Here is an 18,849-nt window from a genome sequence, read left to right on the forward strand (position 1 = left end):
ACTACCAGCAGTGATGAGGATGCTGATGTTGCATTTATTTTGATGGACAAAGAAATCCAGGAGATTGGTTTAGTTGCATTTGCAAATGAGGTTGAAGATGAAAGTGAAGGGCCTTATGAAGTGATTGAAGGGCTGATGCAAACCAAGGTTGAGTTGTCAAAGAAGCAGGAATTGATGACACAAATGATCAGTGGAGACCTCTCAGCTATGGAGAAGGATATATATTTGCACATGCTGGCTAGTTTTCCTGATTTGTTCATTACTTCATATGAAGAGATCAGAGGGTTCAAGGGCAAAGAGATGCATATAGAGCTGAAAGAAGGTGCTAAGCCAGTGCGGAAAAGGCTAAGAAGGATGGGTCAAGAGCAAATGGAAGCCTTGCGGGTAGAGGTGGACAAGTTATTGAAGGCAGGGTTCATAGTTCCAGTGGAGACCACAGAATGGGTGAGTCCAGTTGTAGTCAGTCCAAAGAAGGATGGGAAGTGGAGAATTTGTGTGGATTTTAAACCCTTAAACGCAGCCACTAAGAAGAACTCATATCCTCTTCCATTCATCGATCAGATCTTGGATTCAGTGGCAGGTTATGAGAGGTACAGTGTGTGTGATGGTTTTTCAGGCTATTTTCAATTGAAGATTTCTCTTAAAGACCGCACAAAGACAACTTTTATTACGCCATGGGGCTGCTATTGCTACATAGTATTGCCATTTGGGTTGTCAAATGGACCTTCCTTCTATCAAGAGAGAGCAAATTGGGTGTTGGAACCATTCATTGGTAGTTGTGTTAAAGCTTTTATGGATGACTTCTGTGTTTATAGCAGTAGGGCTGAACACCATGAGAAGCTGCAGATGGTATTGGCTCGATATGATGAATGTGGAGGACAACTAAATCCAAAGAAATGTCATCTAGCACAGCCAAGGGTGAAGTTATTGGGCCACATGGTGTCAGAAAATGGCATTGAGGCTGATCCAGACAAGGTTAAGTCTATTATTCTTCTTCCATCACCTACGAGTACGAAGCAATTGGCAACCTTTATACACAAAGTGAAGTACATGGCACGATTTATTCCATTGTCTTCGCAGCTTCTTTATCCATTACAGCAAGTGGCAAAGCATGATCCATTGCAATGGGATGACAAGTGTGAAGAAGTGTTTCAAGAGGTGAAAGAGGTGTTAGGGGGGTTGTCAGCAATGCAGGCTCCTGATTGGGAGAAAGTTTTTTATGTAAATCCATCAGTAGGGGATGATGCCATTGGAGCCATGCTATTGCAAAAGGGGAAGGGCAGCCATTATATGAGGCTAGTGTATTGTGCAAGCCGAGTGAAGTTGGTAGCGGAGAGAAAGTTATCGGAAGTAGAGCTAGTGATGGCCAGTGTAATATTTGCTTGTCGACGATTTCGTCATTACTTGCTACCACGGCCTTTTGTTTTCTTGACGAGTTATGCATTTTTTCCACAGTTAATTAATGGTACTAACATGTCAAATGTGGTGAAGAAATGGGTAATTGAGCTGCAAGAGTTTGAGTTCTCTTTTCTAGTGGAAGATAGTACAAGGGCTACCCTAGCTGATTTGTTGACCTACAAGGAGAATCCCCTTATTGTTAAGGAAGAGGTGGTGAGAAAGGTAGTTGAAAAAGTGCCACAGATCAGCAATGCACATGTGTTGTTCTTTGATGGTTCATACAGAAAGAGCCATGATGCAGCTTCAGGGGGTATAGCACTTTATGATCCAGAGGGGAAGCTAGTATGCAAGAGAGGGTTCAAATTGGATGCTCATAGCAACAATGAGGCTGAATATGCTACTTTGGAAGCTGGATTACGCATTTGTTTGAAGCATGGGATTCGAAGGTTGAGCATAAAGGGTGATGCCTTGTTAGTGGTGAAGCAAGTGTTGGGTGTGTGGAAGAGCAAGAACAACTCATTGAAGGAAATGTGCTTTAGAATTAAAGGCCTGTTAAAAAAGTTTGAAGCATGGAGCATCAGACACATTGAACGTGCTCTAAATGGAGAGGCACATCAAGCAGCTCAAGGCATCATTGGGGAGCTATTCGTGTTGAGGACCAATTTACCTCTTTATCATGGCCGGGAAAGTTTGGCTCAAGAAGAGGAGTTTTTGCTAACAGGAATCATTCCAAAAGAGATTTAGAAGTCTAAGAAGTATGGCTTTGTGCGTAGAGCATACAAGTACAAATTGATTGGTGATGCCTTATACATGAAAGGGGCTGATCTCGTGTTGAGACGTGTACCTTGGCGGGAGGAACTTTACAGAGTGTTGGAAGAGAATCATGAAGGCGCATGTGGTGGCCATTTTGCTCTAAAGATCACCTTACATAAGATCTTGCAAGAAGGGTATGTATGGTCTAGTCTGCACAAGGATGTTCACCATTGGTGTAGGTCTTGCAATAGGTGTCAATCATTTGGGAAGAGAGTGTTGAAGCCAGAGCTACGAAAAACCATTATGGCATTTGATGTGTTTGAAAAGTGGGGGATTGATGCAATAGGCCCGTTACCTATCACAAGCAGGGGCAAGAGCTATATTTTGACTACAGTGGACTATCTCTCTAGATGGGCAGAGGCTATAGCAGTAAAACAAATCACTGCAAAGGATGTGGCAAAATTTGTGTATGATGAAATATGTTGCAAGTTTGGGGTGCCATTAGAGCTACTTTCAGATAAGGGGCCAGGATTTAGAGCTAAACTTCCAAAAGAAGTTTCAAATTAAGTGGGAAGGCCCTTTCAAGGTAGTGGAGTGTTTCCCGAATGGTACACATCAGTTGGCTAACCTGGATGGGATTTTACATACGTCAAGGGTAAATGGGTTGCGTCTTAAATTGTATCATGCTAGATTGATGATGGTGGAGCAAGATGAGCTGTTTGTGGATCAAGCAGTGTTGGTGAGGGATGAGGAGACCTGTGATGCGGCGAGTCTCATATCTCTCTTTGCTGCTGCTGATCATGAATAATCTAGCAGGCCAGGGGATGGGCAAATTATGTCAGGAATTTTTTGGAGCAAGGGATTGCACATATGTACATATACATGCATGGTGAATCAAATAAAGGATTGCCCATTTTCCTTAGCCAGGTGGTTATGTGGGGCCCACATGTGTACAGGTAGGACAGCATGTACATAGTGCATCGATTTTCACTATTACCAGTACCACTGTGTTTTTCTACAATAATGAGGAGTTTATAGCGCGTAAAACTTCTCGAGGAAGCTATCCGCGGGCCGATGACATGAGGTAAGCAGGTGCGTCAGATGGCATCGAGTGGCGTTAGGAGGCCGAACGGGGTCAATATTTGCACGCGGATGAGGACGGACACAACGTGGGTGTTTTCTGGTGAGAGTTAAAGGTCATCATTAGGACCACTTTTTGGGGCCACTTCACGTGGTGGCGAGATGCATTATTGGAAAAAAGCTGAGTGCCAGGTGTGCGAATGATGCAAAAAGGTGACAACCATGCACAGCGAGGTCAGTTTTTGGCCTGTTCGGGGTCCGTTTGAGGTCATCTAAAAGGCCAAGGGTGCCCAACTAATAAAGATAAGTGTGGAAACTGAAAAAACAGAGAGAAGACCAGAAAAAACGTGGAGAAGAGAGGAGGAACAGCCGCAGGTGTGTTTTTGGTGTTTTTGGAGTCTGTTTTGGCCGTAAACTGCTCATCCGAGGTCGGATTTGAGCACTTTGACATTGTAGACTGGGGTTTTGGGCCGTTCCGGACGCGATGGCGCTGTCCATTTTGCCAAATTCCTCACTCTTTTTCTGCTGTTTTTCTGTGTAATCTTCTCCGGTGAGTGAAGCTTCTTCTCGAAGTTGTGATTGTATCTGGTATCTTTTACCCATATTGTGTGAGCTGTTTGCCCCATTGGTGTTGGCCCAAGCTCATTTGTATCTAAACATCAGAAGTTCTCCTCTTTTGAGCTAAGTTTTTGTGTGTGTGTGTGTGTGTGTGTCTCTGTGTGGAGTGGGCAAGTGGATAGTCTCTCTCCTCTCACTCCAGAGGTGTGTTCCCTGTCTCGGCCAGGTGTGTTGTGTAAGCCGAGTGGTGCCCCATAGTGTGTGTGTGTATATTCCCAAGAGTGTGTGTCGGGTCGTTATAGAGGCGCTGTGTGTGTTTTCATCCCGCTCACAATGCCATCCATTTTCGGGGCTAGTTGATTCGGCAGGTGAGTTGTTACACACTTCTTAGCGGAGTTCGACTTCCATGACCACCGTCCTGCTGTCTTAATCAATCAACACCCTTTGTGGGATCTAGGTTAGCGCACAGTTCGGCACCGTAACCCGGCTTTCGGTTCATCCTACATCGCCAGTTCTGCTACCAAAAATGACCCACTTGGAGCTTGCATTCCGCACCGGGGTTCAACAGAGCAACCCCGACCGCTTACCTATTTTAAGTTTGAGAATAGGTCGAGGGTGTTTCACCCCCGATGCCTCTAATCATTCGCTTTACCTGATAAAACTTCGAAGAGTTCCAGCTATCCTGAGGGAAACTTCGAAGGGAACCAGTTACCGGATGGTTCGATTAGTCTTTCGCCCATATACCCAAGTCTGATGAACGATTTGCACATCAGTATTGCTACGAGCCTCCACCAGAGTTTTTTCTGGCTTCGCCCTGCTCAGGCATAGTTCACCATCTTTTGGGTCCCAACAGGTACGCTCCCACTCAAACCTTTCACAGACGATCACGGTCGGTCGATGGTGCACCCCCGAGGGGGATCCCACCTGTCAGGTTACTTGCGCCTCCTTGGGTTTGCCACCCACCGGCTCGCGTACATGTTAGACTCCTTGGTCCGTGTTTCAAGACGGGTCGGATGGGAAGCCTAGAGCACCAGTGTCTCGAGCACGCAGGTGCGTAAAGCCCTCCACGAGTGGCGTGCGCTTCGTCCCTCGGCTAGCGCGACGGCATCGACGGGCCGACGAAAGCCCGCTCTTGTCTCGCCGCGCCAGCCCACTGCAAACCACTTTGGCCTTGCCCTGCATGACCAATGGAAAAGTTTGCATTTTACTATCATCATTTGGAATTTGCAATGATAGCATGTGAAGTTCAAAGCCAACTATCCATTCCTCCATGCTTTCTTCACCTGTAAACATCGGACCGTAGCTCCTCGTCGCCATCTCATTCCACTTCAAAAACACACTATTACTACTTCAACTAGGAGCAATGAAGTGCTCCTCAGTGGGTGCACGAGAAGATGGAGAGGGACAATGGAGAAAAACGCCCAATACACTAAAAGAGCCTCTCTATAGGTCAGGGCTTTCATAGCACCCCTATCCTCTCAATTACACCTTCCAAAAACAACACCTGCACACACTGACCCTTTTTTGCACATTCCACAAACATACAAACACTATGCGACACTATAATCAAGCACATTTTCCCTACAATGCTCAATCTGCTACCTTTTGTACACACACTACCTCTCTCTCTCCCTCTTTGCAACACCAACAAACCACTGGCTCGGGGCAAACACACCTGCACACACAAAGACATGGACTGCACAAGAGCGACAAGAAAGAGAAGGGGGAAGGGGGGAAAGACGCAAAATTGCAAGCAATAATGGCTTTCGATTGATTAGAGCAGTGTTACAAAGCATGCACAGTCATAACCGTAACTCTCTCTCTCTTTTCCTCGCTCAAGAGAGCTCCAAACAGAGTTCTCCTTTTGCTCCTCTCTTCGCACTAAAAAAAAACTAGTATGGCCCTTTGATACGACACAGAACCAATCCAAGAAATTGGAAAAAATAGTGAGATTTTGCTTTCTTGTCACGCTCAAAAAAAATTTCGATGAGTTACAAGTAAAAGCAAAAGTGATAACTGACCCCATGGAGACCTGGAGGCAAAGCGTTAACAACAAAAGTAGGAATCTTGTTAATAAGAGAGTCAGGGTTGGTAGAGTAAAGAACGCGTGTGAAGCCACCCATTTCAGAACCATGAAGATCTTTAAAGTGCTGATAGCCGTTTTTCGGCTCTCCGTAATTACCATAGTAAGCTACCTCACCCTACCAAATTCACCCAAATACTATGGCTATCCCTACCATTTCACTGTACATAGGCGTGTGTGAGTTACGGGACTTTTCCCATATCTCCTTAAAAACCCTAAGCTAGCTAGTCACTGGGCTAGTTGAGCCAAAAAAATAAATAAAATAAAATAAAATAAAATATATTATGGCCCATTTGTGTGTAAATATTTCATTATATATATGGTCTAAATATAGATATTTTTATACTTATTTTGGTATTTTATTTAAATATTTCTACCTAGGTGTGTGTTTTATTAAACCTATATACACCTTCTTTCATCCTCTTACACCATAAGTATATTTTTTGCCAATATGTACATACTCTAACCTTATATTTTTCCTTTATACAAATCACTCCCACATTTTCACCCTCACCCTCGTGAAAAAAAAATAATTGATTTCTACTCATTGGTCACGTTTATTATATTATTTACTTGCATACCTTTTCCTCTTTCACCCAAAATAATTCAAAGAGGGACCATATCATATGATTCCAATATCTTTCCATATCCATAACTCCTCCATATTTTTATTATTATTTTTACTCATTATTCTAACACCATGTGCTCATTGAGCTAAAGTCCATGAATAGTCCATACACTAGTCCCACTATGTATATATTTCTTCATACACCAATAATCCTCCTCCATGCATGGGTCAAGGGCAACTTGGATGCTTTGTATTATGATATGACAAAGGAGGGGCTCACTCTTGGATGCATTGTACAAATTCAACAAAAGAGGGGGCCACTAAAAGACTTTTGCAGGCATAAAAAAAGGCTTTTTGGTGAGAATTTTGGCACCTATCTCCATGCCGAATTTGGAGCGGTGGTCAAAAGAAACAATGTAGCCCACGCTCTGAATAATCACCTCAAATTTTTACATGATTTTTGAAGCTACCAGCAGTGAGACATGATTTTTTGAGTGGAGCCCAGTCTGCCCACTTTTCTCACAAGTAGCCCATAGTCTTCTCTCACCTCTTTCCACACTTCTACACACACACAGACACACACATTCCTCTCAATCCCTCACTCAAACATGTACCTTCAATGGTTTCTCTCACCTTCTTCACCATTAACCTCCCCTCTTACTTCCATAGCTCTCATATGAACTCTCCATGTACATACACCATCTCTATGCCTCTCTCTATTATCTCCAAAGTACAATTGCATCTTAACCCTTATATATATACATAAATTCAACATGTGTACCATGCTTAACCTCTGCAAATCAAGAGATCTCATCAATGGAATTACCATTTTCATCGTGATAATCAACCTTGGCGGCGGTGGCGTAAAGAAGAGAAGACGAAGAAGAAGATCGATAGTCATTTTGAGAACCTACACACGTAAGTCCAAAACTTCTTCAAGCTTCACCATCACAAGGATTTTCTCACTTCATTCAACCATCCACCCATTCTACCCATTGTAAATATATCATTAACTTTCTAGTGATTACTAACGACTAACATACTAACACAAAATAGCATTGACCTAACCATAAAAGACACCTCACCTCAAAACATGTGTATAGTAACTCTCTCTCTCTCTCTCTCTCTCTCTCTCTCTCTCTCTCTCTCTCTCTCTCCTTACTTACTTTCACCTTATCTACCATCAATAATGCTCTCTTTTGAGCCCACACCCATGACTCAAGCAGACAAAGAAGGCCCGCAATGTTTTGATATTCAAAAAAATCATAATCCTGATTTGTTAGCTTGTAAATTAGGATTTCCAATAATCTTAATGAGGGGTCTCCAACCTATAAATAGGCCCCTCTCCTTCTTGTAAAACAACCTCCAACATCTCACATAGCACCCCAACACTCTATGTGTGAGGAGAGACTTAGGTGTAGCAACCACTTGTGAGCTTCACTCTTGGTGTGAGAGAAGCCTTCAAGCTACACATTGCAAGTGAGAGAGCATGAGTTCCACAAATCTCAAAACCACTATTGTATATGCTCCTTCATCTTCAATAAATTGAGGTTTGGTGCATCAAAAGCGTGATTCAACGTTCAAATCTTCGTCCTTCCATTTGTGCAATACTGTTTGGTGAATTCAAGGTGACTTGTGTATTTTGGGTTTTTATCGGTTGATCTTGATTTTAGAAAGTGTTTTAGTGTGTTTTTCATTGCCAGTTTTTTGTCCATTGTAAGAGGGTATTGTGGTGAGAGGTCTCCCACACCCCAAGACAGTGTGTGTGTGTGTGTGTGTGTTTTGGAAATGTTTAGCAATCACTAAGCATTGAGTGAGTTTTGTACAAGTTCTACGATAGCATCATAACGAACCATCTCCATTTGCAAGTCACAAATAAGATATAAGGCAAGATCCTTTCCTCTCTCTCTTCCCTTTGCTCTAGCTCTCTCTGGTCCATTTCATGTGTGTCTTGATGTGAGGTTGCTTGTGTGTGTTGTGTGGTGCATCTTCTTGGTTGTGCCAAAATATCTCTTGCGTCCTACTTCGTATACCATAACTAGGTGCTGCCCCTATCTTGTTTGGGTTTGGCTGAGGGTTTGTTGTTGTGTTGTGCTTGTGGTTGCCCCAGCCCCAATTGAGCAGCACGGGAGCCTTGAGGGGTGTTTAGAGGTCGCCTCTCTTGTTGCCCGCCCCGGACCGCCTCAATTTTGGTGCCCCCACTGACGAATGACTTTGTGCTTATTGTTGTTGTATTGCATGAATGATTGAACTAATCTTTAATTGTTGTATTGTAGTTAGTTGATGTTATAAGAGAAAATAATTGTTTGGAACGAATCCTTGTGTGGTTCTAGCATTGAGAGACTATGAAACGCTATACCTTTGAGGATATCCCAATTTTCTTCGGGAATCCAGAAGAAGATGTTGATGATTTTCTTGCTGATTTTAGAATGGTTTGTCATATCCTTGGTAAAAGGGATGACATTGAAAAAGGGGATTTTCTATTGCTATGCCTTAGAGGCAACGCTGAGCAATGGTTTTGGAGTATGTCTTCTCAGATTGAAGATGGATATACCCAAATTTCCAAAGCTTTGAAGGCCAAATTCTCTAAAGTTCCAACAACGGAGAAAGCATGGGCTTCACTACGGACACTTCAACAACATGGTGAAGACTACTATGCTTATGAGGATATTTTTTCTCGTCAATGGGAAGGATGTGGATTTAGTTCTACATTTCCAGATTATGTAAAAATGGATCAATTTATTTCGGGTTTTCCTCCTTTCCTAAAGACTAAGGTTACTTGTAGTGGACCCTCTACCTTTGAAGAAGCGGTCATTATTGCCCGAAGGAAGTTTCACAAGTACTTCTACATCAAAAATGGTTTCCATCATGCTGGAAGAACCAACCATCATGAAAGTGTTTCTATCAAGGAGTCATCTCCTTTGCCATACTTGTCTCCTTCTACTTCGACAAATGTTGAAGAAGTTACTTACATGCCAACTCATTATTCAAGTGCTAAAGTGTGTGGCCAAGATTCAAATGTGGAATCTCTATCTTCTACCTTTATCACAAGCATGCAAAAATCGACACAAGATATCTCAAATGGCATTGATGATTCAATAATGGATACATCCAACCTTTTGGCGGAGAATCAATTTCTAGTCCGAGCAGACGAAGCTTTTGTGCAACATGACTCTATAGAGAATGAAGAACTTGAAGGTAACCTTGATCTTATGGAATGTTCTGAGAGTGTATCTTGTCTAAAAGAAGAGAGTGAAGAAGAAGATGAAATCATAGGTGGAGAGATCATAGACCACATTGATCATAAAGAGATGATTGTCTACATGGAATGCCAACTCCAAAACAAAGTAGAAGAGTGTGAGTTGAATCCAGGTGAGGATAATTTTGAAGAAGTGTTTGAGGATGTTGAAAAGCATTGGTATGACCCATGTATGTTAAGCATAGAGGAACCTATCATGCAAGAAGCCAAATGTTTCAAAAAATCAAACAGTATTCCATCAACCTTGAGGTGGTACAATGTGAGGAGTTACAACCTTGCCAAAGGGGGGGCTTAGAAGGGGATGAATAACATGGCAGAGTAGTAAAAAATGAAATCATAAAAGAAAATTGTCAGAAGGGTATCATTCTCTCCAATGGTGTTTTAGTGGGTGGATCTCCTTTCATGGGACAATCTCTTAGCAAGAAAATCCAAGCTTTTGAAGCCCCAATCATCTTCACATTGGGTTTCACCTCTTCAAGGTCAACTTCTCCTCTCTTCACATATACCTTTCATCGGGGACACCATACCTTCTTAAGTGGAAGAGGACATGAATACTTGGTGATAAACAGATGTTTCCAAATCTTCTTCACTTGGTTCTTTGGTGTATGGAGGTCGCACATTGTGATGCTTCTGGTCTTCATCATAGATGAAAAACTTGTTGATTGCTACATGTGGATATTTCATCAATGAGTACCAAAATCTATTCTCTTCCAATGTGTTGGAAGCAATAGAAACCTTTGTCTATTATCTACTTATGTGGAAAACTATTTGCAATACCTTCCAACAGCAGCTAGAAGCATGGCTCAAGCTTTCCTAAATCATGAAGGCCATATAATTTTTGACTTGGTGAGCCTACCCAAGTTGAATGAAATTTATAAGCTACAGTTCAGGAATTTGCTCATACAAGCTCTTGAACATCGTAGCAGATACATCAACTTTACACAGGAGGAAGAGCAACCAATCTTTTATATCACATTCATAGTGATAGATGTGATGATGGACAACAGTAAAATCTACAAGTTTCTTCAACCGAAATCAGTAAGTGATTCCATACCATACATCTCGCTTTGGGAAAGATATTTCAAGATCTTTGATCCTGGGGGGTGCTTATGGAAACTTTCTCAATGGAGGAGGTTTACTCAGTCACTTCACTACATCCTGCTATTGGCTCTGAGAACCTTTCATATCACACAAGGTTTCTTAATCATACAAGGATGAGAGCAGACAAAGATAGACGTTACGCAATCTACATGTTGTATGATCGGATAAATGGTACATGAATGTACCATTATCTAAGGGGGGGGCTAATGATAGCCATTTTTTGGCTCTCCGTAATTGCCATAGTAAGCTACCTCACCCTACCAAATTCACCCAAACACTATGGCTATCCCTACCATTTCACTGTACATAGGCGTGTGTGAGTTACGGGACTTTTCCCATATCTCCTTAAAAGCCCTCAGCTAGCTAGTCACTGGACTAGTTGAGCCAAAAAAATAAATAAAATCAAAAAAATAAAATATATTATGGCCCATTTGTGTGTAAATATTGCATTATATATATGGCCTAAATATAGATATTTTTATAATTATTTTGGTATTTTATTTAAATATTTCTACCTAGGTGTGTGTTTTATTAAACCTATATACACCTTCTTTCATCCTCTTACACCATAAGTATATTTTTTGCCAATATGTACATACTCTAACCTTATATTTTTCCTTTATATAAATCACTCCCACATTTTCACCCTCACCCTCGTGAAAACAAAAAAATTGATTTCTACTCATTGGTCACGTTTATTATATTATTTACTTGCATACCTTTTTCTCTTTCACCCAAAATAATTCAAAGAGGGACCATATCATATGATTCCAATATCTTTTCATATCCATAAATCCTCCATATTTTTATTTTTATTTTTACTCATTATTCTAACACCATGTGCTCATTGAGCTAAAGTCCATGAATAGTCCATACACTAGTCCCACCATGTATATATTTCTTTATTCACCAATAATCCTCCTCCATGCATGCGTCAAGGGCAACTTGGATGCTTTGTATTATGATATGGCAAAGGAGGGGCTCACTCTTGGATGCATTGTACAAATTCAACAAAGGAGGGGGCCACTAAAAGACTTTTGCAGGCATAAAAAAAGGCTTTTTGGTGAGAATTTTGGCACCTATCTCCACTCCGAATTTGGAGCAATGGTCAAAAGAAAAAATGTAGCCCACGCTCTGAATAATCACCTCAAATTTTTTCATGATTTTTGGAGCTATCAGCAGTGAGATATCATTTTTTGAGTGGACCCCAGTCTGCCCACTTTTCTCACAAGTAGCATGATAGTCTTCTCTCACCTCTTTCCACACTTCTACACACACACACACACATTCCTCTCAATCCCTCACTCAAACATGTACCTTCAATGGTTTCTCTCACCTTCTTCACCATTCACCTCCCCTCTTACTTCCATAGCTCTCATATGAACTCTCCATGTACATACACCATCTCTATGCCTCTCTCTATTATCTCCAAAGTACAATTCCATCTTAACCCTTATATATATACATAAATTCAGCATGTGTACCATGCGTAACCTCTGCAAATCAAGAGATCTCATCAATGGAATTACCATTTTCATCGTGATAATCAACCTTGGCGGCGGTGGCGTAAAGAAGAGAAGACGAAGAAGAAGATCAATAGTCATTTTGAGAACCTACACAAGTAAGTCCAAAACTTCTTCAAGCTTCACCATCACAAGGATTTTCTCACTACATTCAACCATCTTACTTCAACCATCCACCCATTCTACCCATTGTAAATATATCATTAACTTTCTAGTGATTACTAACGACTAACATACTAACACAAAATAGCATTGACCTAACCATAAAAGACACCTCACCTCAAGACATGTGTGTAGTAACTCTCTCTCTCTCTCTCTCTCTCTCTCTCTCTCTCTCTCTCTCTCTCTCTCTCTCTCCTTAATTACTTTCACCTTATCTACCATCAATAATGCTCTCTTTTGAGCCCACACCCATGACTCAAGCAGACAAAGAAGGCCCGCAATGTTTTAATATTGAAAAAAATCATAATCCTGATTTGTTGGCTTGTAAATTAGGATTTCCAATAATCTTAATGAGGGGTCTCCAACCTATAAATAGGCCCCTCTCCTTCTTGTAAAAAAACCTCCAACATCTCACATAGCACCCCAACACTCTATGTGTGAGGAGAGACTTAGGTGTAGCAACCACTTGTGAGCTTCACTCTTGGTGTGAGAGAAGCCTTTAAGCTACACATTGCAAGTGAGAGAGCATGAGTTCCACAAATCTCAAAACCACTATTGTATATGCTCCTTCATCATCAATAAATTGAGGTTTGGTGCATCAAAGGCGTGATTCGACGTTCAAATCTTCGTCCTTCCATTTGTGCAATACGGTTTGGTGAATTCAAGGTGACTTGTGTATTTTGGGTTTTTATCGGTTGATCTTGATTTTAGAAAGTGTTTTAGTGTGTTTTTCATTGCCAGTTTTTTGTCCATTTTAAGAGGGTATTGTGGTGAGAGGTCTCCCACACCCCAAGACAGTGTGTGTGTGTGTGTGTGTGTGTTTTGGCAATGTTTAGCAATCACTAAGCATTCAGTGAGTTTTGTACAAGTTCTACGATAGCATCATAACGAACCATCTCCATTTGCAAGTCACAAATAAGGTATTACGCAAGATCCTTTCCTCTCTCTCTTCCCTTTGCTCTAGATCTCTCTGGTCCATTTCATGTGTGTCTTGGTGTGAGGTTGCTTGTGTGTGTTGTGTGGTGCATCTTCTTGGTTGTGCCAAAATCTCTCTTGCGTCCTAGTTCGCATACCATAACTAGGTGGTGCCCCTATCTTGTTTGCGTTTGGCTGCGGGTTTGTTGTTGTGTTGTGCTTGTGGTTGCCCCAGCCCCAATTGAGCACCACGGGAGCCTTGAGGGGTGTTTAGAGTTCGTCTCTCTTGTTGCCCGCCCTAGACCGCCTCAGTGCTTGAACCAGCGATACACAATACGACATTGTGATCGGTTGTGAGCATAATCTGTTGCTGTAAGCGTAGTGTGAAATAGATGTTTTATAACTTTATGATGCATGCGTAGCTCTGTAGGCATCCGTATTAGAGGGTTTACGTACCGTGTTTCTATTTCCTTTTAGGTCATTATTTCTTTGCTTCCAAATATGTTGCTATTCATATTTGTGATCGTGGTTACTGTGGTGTAAGTCACCACAATAGCCAGAAATGCGACAAAGCATAGAAAGAAAGAGCCTGATAGATTCATGGTTGTGGGCGTGAAGGGAAAATCAGTAAACAAAACTGCCGCAAATGGAGTTTTGTTGACTCAATAAATGTAGAGTATTTTCACTACTTCAAACAGTATGTCAAAAATGAAAAAAATACAAATGACTTTGAAGGATGTACTGCACATTTGACTGCCAGAGACAATCTCTCCAACCCCCAAAAGCCGTGATGCATCAGGGCAATGATTCATTTATCTTAAACGTGCAAAGTCGCAATAATGTACAAGCAGAGAATGAGAGCAACTTGGTATTGAGAATGATTGAGGTTTTCTTCATATAATGAGAGAGAGAGAGAGAAAGAGAGAGTAGTGTGTGAGCAGAGAGATTATGGACCTCAATAATCAAAAGCAGGCATTTAAAATAACATTTTATTGACCTAAAATGCAGCCAATTGATAGAGAGAGAGATAGAGGGAGTGAATGTGAAAACAAAGAACATAAATGTCCTCGAAACTACCAAAATGAATTCTTGCGCTACAAGAAAGTAAGGCAAAATAGAATATACATCACCTTCTATATTTTTTTGTGATACTTCAAAAAATAGTATTTTGGACAATTAGGAGGATGGCCTATCAAATTATTATATCCCTCCGTTGAAGTTGCTTGTTGGGCTATGATCTAATGCCAGAGCTACACTTTTGCTAAATTTGTCGCATGCAAAACATCGAACCTAAAATTATCAGCGAACGGCTGGTATGCTGCAAAGTCTTTCCTCATTTTTTTTGGTGGTTTTCTCGTGTGTGCCTTTCTCCTCGCGTCGTAGTTCTTTGTCACACCTATGTATCTCCTACCATTTTTTGTGCAGGTTATCGAGTAGACTATGTAGTTGATTTCCTTGTTTGTCCGCTGCCTCTTTGAAGATGGCATCTCCGGTGATGTCTCCTCCTGTGGGGCTGAGTTGCCTGAGTACTCTCCTCCATTTCGAACTTTATGTCTGCGATGTATCCCTGCACTGCATAAGTAAATGTTAGTTGTGTTCTGATTTAGAATTGCAAATAGCTGTAAGTAGTTCTTATACGTAAGGAGTGGATGCAATGTTTACCTATTGTTTTGTTTCTTTTTCTGAATGGGTCTATTGTTTCTCTGAAGCGTTTGTTGAATAACTCTTGATTGAAGTGCCAAGTGAAATGCTCGTCTGTCAGTATTGGTTCTTTTTCTTCGAGTCCCATCTCGACCCTAATTTTGTTTAATATCATGTCACAGGTTTTCCTGTCAAGGTCAAGGAGTTTGTCAAGCTCTATGTTGAAGCCAAAGTGCAGCATCTCGATGGCAAACAAAGAAATGCCTTTTGTCTTTGTATGTAGCAATTGCAGAGCCTCTCCGTCAAGTAGTCGTCCTGTTGTTTCGTCGTATTGCAACTCGAGTTTGTTGAGTATTTCTTTCTACAGTCCGATTGCGAACCTGACCTGTTTGTCACTGTTTTTCTTCAGTATCTGCTTCATTGAGTTGATGTAGCTGCGGACGTGTGAGTAGTGTGGTCATGGTTTTATGTATGAATGTGGATGCTCCCCTGCTAAATTTGCCATTCTCATTTGGCCGGAGGTAGGATAGTTTGATGAGCCGTCGTTGTTTGTTGCGGATGAAGTGCTTGTTGCGTTACTTTTGAACAGATCAAATAGCTGCAAGTGAGGACAAAGAATAAGCATTTTGTGAGACGATCTTTCTATGCATTCAAGCGTAATGTTGATCTTTAAGGAACATAGATTTTGGAATGTATAGACCTTGTTGGTTGCCATGTTATAGTTGTTTTCTTAAAAACCTGTAACACAAGACACGATATTAAGAAATGCATCATACGATTTGCAAGTGAGGACAAACTTTATATCAAATGGAGTTATATAATTTTATGTGATTGTATATATTCAAGTATCTGAAAGCAAGTCTCTCATAGGCTCAAACATGTCTGGTGTAGGAAGCCCTAGGATCCTTATGTGTCTTCTTTCGGTGACTCGCGAGAACATGACATACGCAAGTCCTGGCACGAAAACTTGTTTGATGTTGAGTATGGCCTTTTCAGCTATTGTTGCACCCTGCGATTTGTGACCCGTTATTGCATATGCTAGTATCAAAGGGAATGTATATTTGTGGTAATATTTGAAGTTGAATGCTCTAGTGGAGTTTTTTGTACGCCGAATGGCGATTCTAGTATTTGTGTTGTCTATGAGCACAGTGATCGCGTCTACCAGACTAGTGCAATCGTGGGATATATCCTTGAGCCTGCATGTGGCACCGTTTGCAACGCCAATTTCCAAGTCTAGATTTGAGGTGATCATACACTTTGCACCAATAGCGACGTTGTGTATTTCATTGAAAGAGGTGTCGTTGACCCAGCTCTCTAAGAGTGGCTCATTGTCCGCGTTTTTTTTAACACTATTTGGACTATCTACTCGTTTGCAAAACTCCTTTGCAATATGATGTCATTGTATCTTCGAGCGTCGTCGCGATGTGTGCAATTGATTGTGGTGTTTTTGTCCATAGTTTCCAATAGTTCTTGTTCATTTATGATGCACTCTGAAAGCGTGCTTGTTATCTCTTGTTCAGTTGGCTTTCTTTGTCTAATTGTATGCAGAAAGTTAAGGAATATTGGGTCCGCTGCGTGTCGAACTGAGAATGTCATCTTGTGGACTATGCCATGCTTGAAGTGTGCCGATTGTGTAATTGTACATACATGGCAGAAAGGTCCAGGGTGCTTACAGACGGGCGGTAGCTGTGCGAAGTCTCCAAAGAGAAGCACCAATTTACTGAAGAATGGATCATGAATTGATACGTTTGTGACATTGACAAGTTGGCAAACGACCATGTTGAATGTTGTGCTTGTGAGCATTGATATCTCGTCCATTATGATAACATCAGCCTCTTTGATGGATGTGAATCTTTCGTCCCCTGGATTTATTGATTCTAGGTAGTGTTTATTCGAGCCCGCCGTTATCTTGAATTGATAGTGCACTGTTTTTGCGACACTGCTTAGCCAAGATGCAGCTATGCCAGTTGACGCTGTCAATATGACTATCCTGTTTTGTTGTACGAACTTGGTCGTCATGTATTTGATGAGGAATGACTTTTCGGATCTTGGGACGCCCGTGATAATGTGGAGGCCAGATGTTTTGGTGGATGTGTCTTTGAATATCTTGTGTTGTTCAGGAGTGTGTGCTGCATTATGGACATTGGTGAACTCCTTTAGGAGCTACAACATGTTATGCCTACTAGTTTCCTTGGTATCATTTATCTCTGCACGGCTTGAATGAATGGGAATCTTGCACGGCTTGAAAGAAGCCCTCCGGTTGGTGCAGGTCAGGGTGGTATTCGGTGAATCGTACGAGCCGGTGATTTTCTAGTACCAAGTTGTTGTAGGCATCATACATCTGGCTCTTCTGAGATCCTGTGGTGTTGTTCTCGATCTTGAAATGTTTGTGGTACATGCAGAACATGTATTGCTCTAGTTGCAGTGGCCTTACACAGTACAAGTCGACTGGGTGCATAACGATTGTTTGGGTCTGTGATAACAATCTTTGTCATAGTGAATGTGGCGATGAGTCGATATATTCCATGACTTCGCTTCTTGTGATGATCGAAATTTTCAGGCAATTTATTGTTGCCTCTGTTGCTAAAATCGGTTTGGACATTATAGATGCTGCAATTATGCGGAGCTTGACCTTGTCTAATTCATTGAGGCCAAGCTTTGCTGCATTTTCCTCTGAAAGGTTGAGTGGACCCATTGGCTCTGTCTTCATTGTGTACTTTAGCAGGTAGTGGGATATAGATGAGTTGGTCACACGTTGGATGTTCATGTGCGCTCCCCACAACAGCAAGATTTCCGGGTGGTAGGGAACTACGTTATGATGTTCATGTCCTGGCCGATAGTATAACCACCTTGATATTTGTGGGTCCATTATGGGTTTGGTTGATAGTTGAGGACTGAATGGAAAGCTGTATTTGCATGCAGAGTGTTGGCCCATGACCCTGCAGGTGGACTTTGTGAATTTGTTTTCTTGTGACGAGGTGATGTAAATGGTTTGAGAAATTCAAAGGAGGCTGTTGTGGGTCAGGTATGTATGCCACTATTTCATCTGCTACGAACTCAATGTCACCACGAAAAACCCACAAAATCAGATGAGCATGCAGTGATCCTCGGTTTTGTATCTCGTACCTTAAAAGATGATGCTCAATTTCTCCTAGGACTTTGCTCCCCCCAAAAATGTGGCTGTTCAAGAAGACGTGCAGACGCTCGTGGAACAACACGGCACACTCGACAGGACAATCGGGTAATCGGGAACAAAATTACAATAATCGGGTAATCTGTTCCTCACCTATTGTCACGTCTTTGACATTTCTTTAAACGTCATAAGCTCTGCAAACGCTGTAGCATACGGCGTACTTGAAAAAAGATCCTTGCTTGATGACCCTCTGATCTGTTGGACAAAAGCAGCAAATATGCAGCAACTGTCAAAGCAGCTCGCGTCCTCGCGCTTATCAGAAATTTTGGCCTACAACTTACTCCATAATCCAGTTATCAAGATGTATAAGACTGTGGTAGAGCAACCCCACAAAAAAACCACTTTGTGTGTGCTGACACCGAACGTTGTTACATCATTCATAACAAACCACTCAGAAATGGAGCGTTTTGCATTGATGGAGGAAGCAGAAGCGCAATGTGAGATGGGAATTCTTGAAAACACGTACGCCACCTCAAGAAGAAGGGCCTATACCAGAACAGACTCTCACGACTTTGGCTCAGTAAAGCTCCGTGAGGGCTCAGGCCTCATTGAGTGGATGACTATCTTCAGGTACAATGGGATGCCTGCTAGCCACTCAGAGAACAAAGACGTGAC

The 18,849-nt window shown here is 41.7% G+C and overlaps 1 pseudogene; it reads right to left on the bottom strand.

Annotated features, from left to right (window-relative positions):
- Window positions 1-14,838: 14,838 nt before the first annotated feature.
- On the bottom strand, window positions 14,839-15,756 carry LOC147444239 (uncharacterized; annotated as a pseudogene).
- Window positions 15,757-18,849: the final 3,093 nt, after the last annotated feature.

This window comes from Adiantum capillus-veneris, chromosome 13, assembly GCF_014529385.1.
Source record: "Adiantum capillus-veneris isolate H3 chromosome 13, ASM1452938v2, whole genome shotgun sequence".
NCBI lineage: Eukaryota > Viridiplantae > Streptophyta > Polypodiopsida > Polypodiales > Pteridaceae > Adiantum > Adiantum capillus-veneris.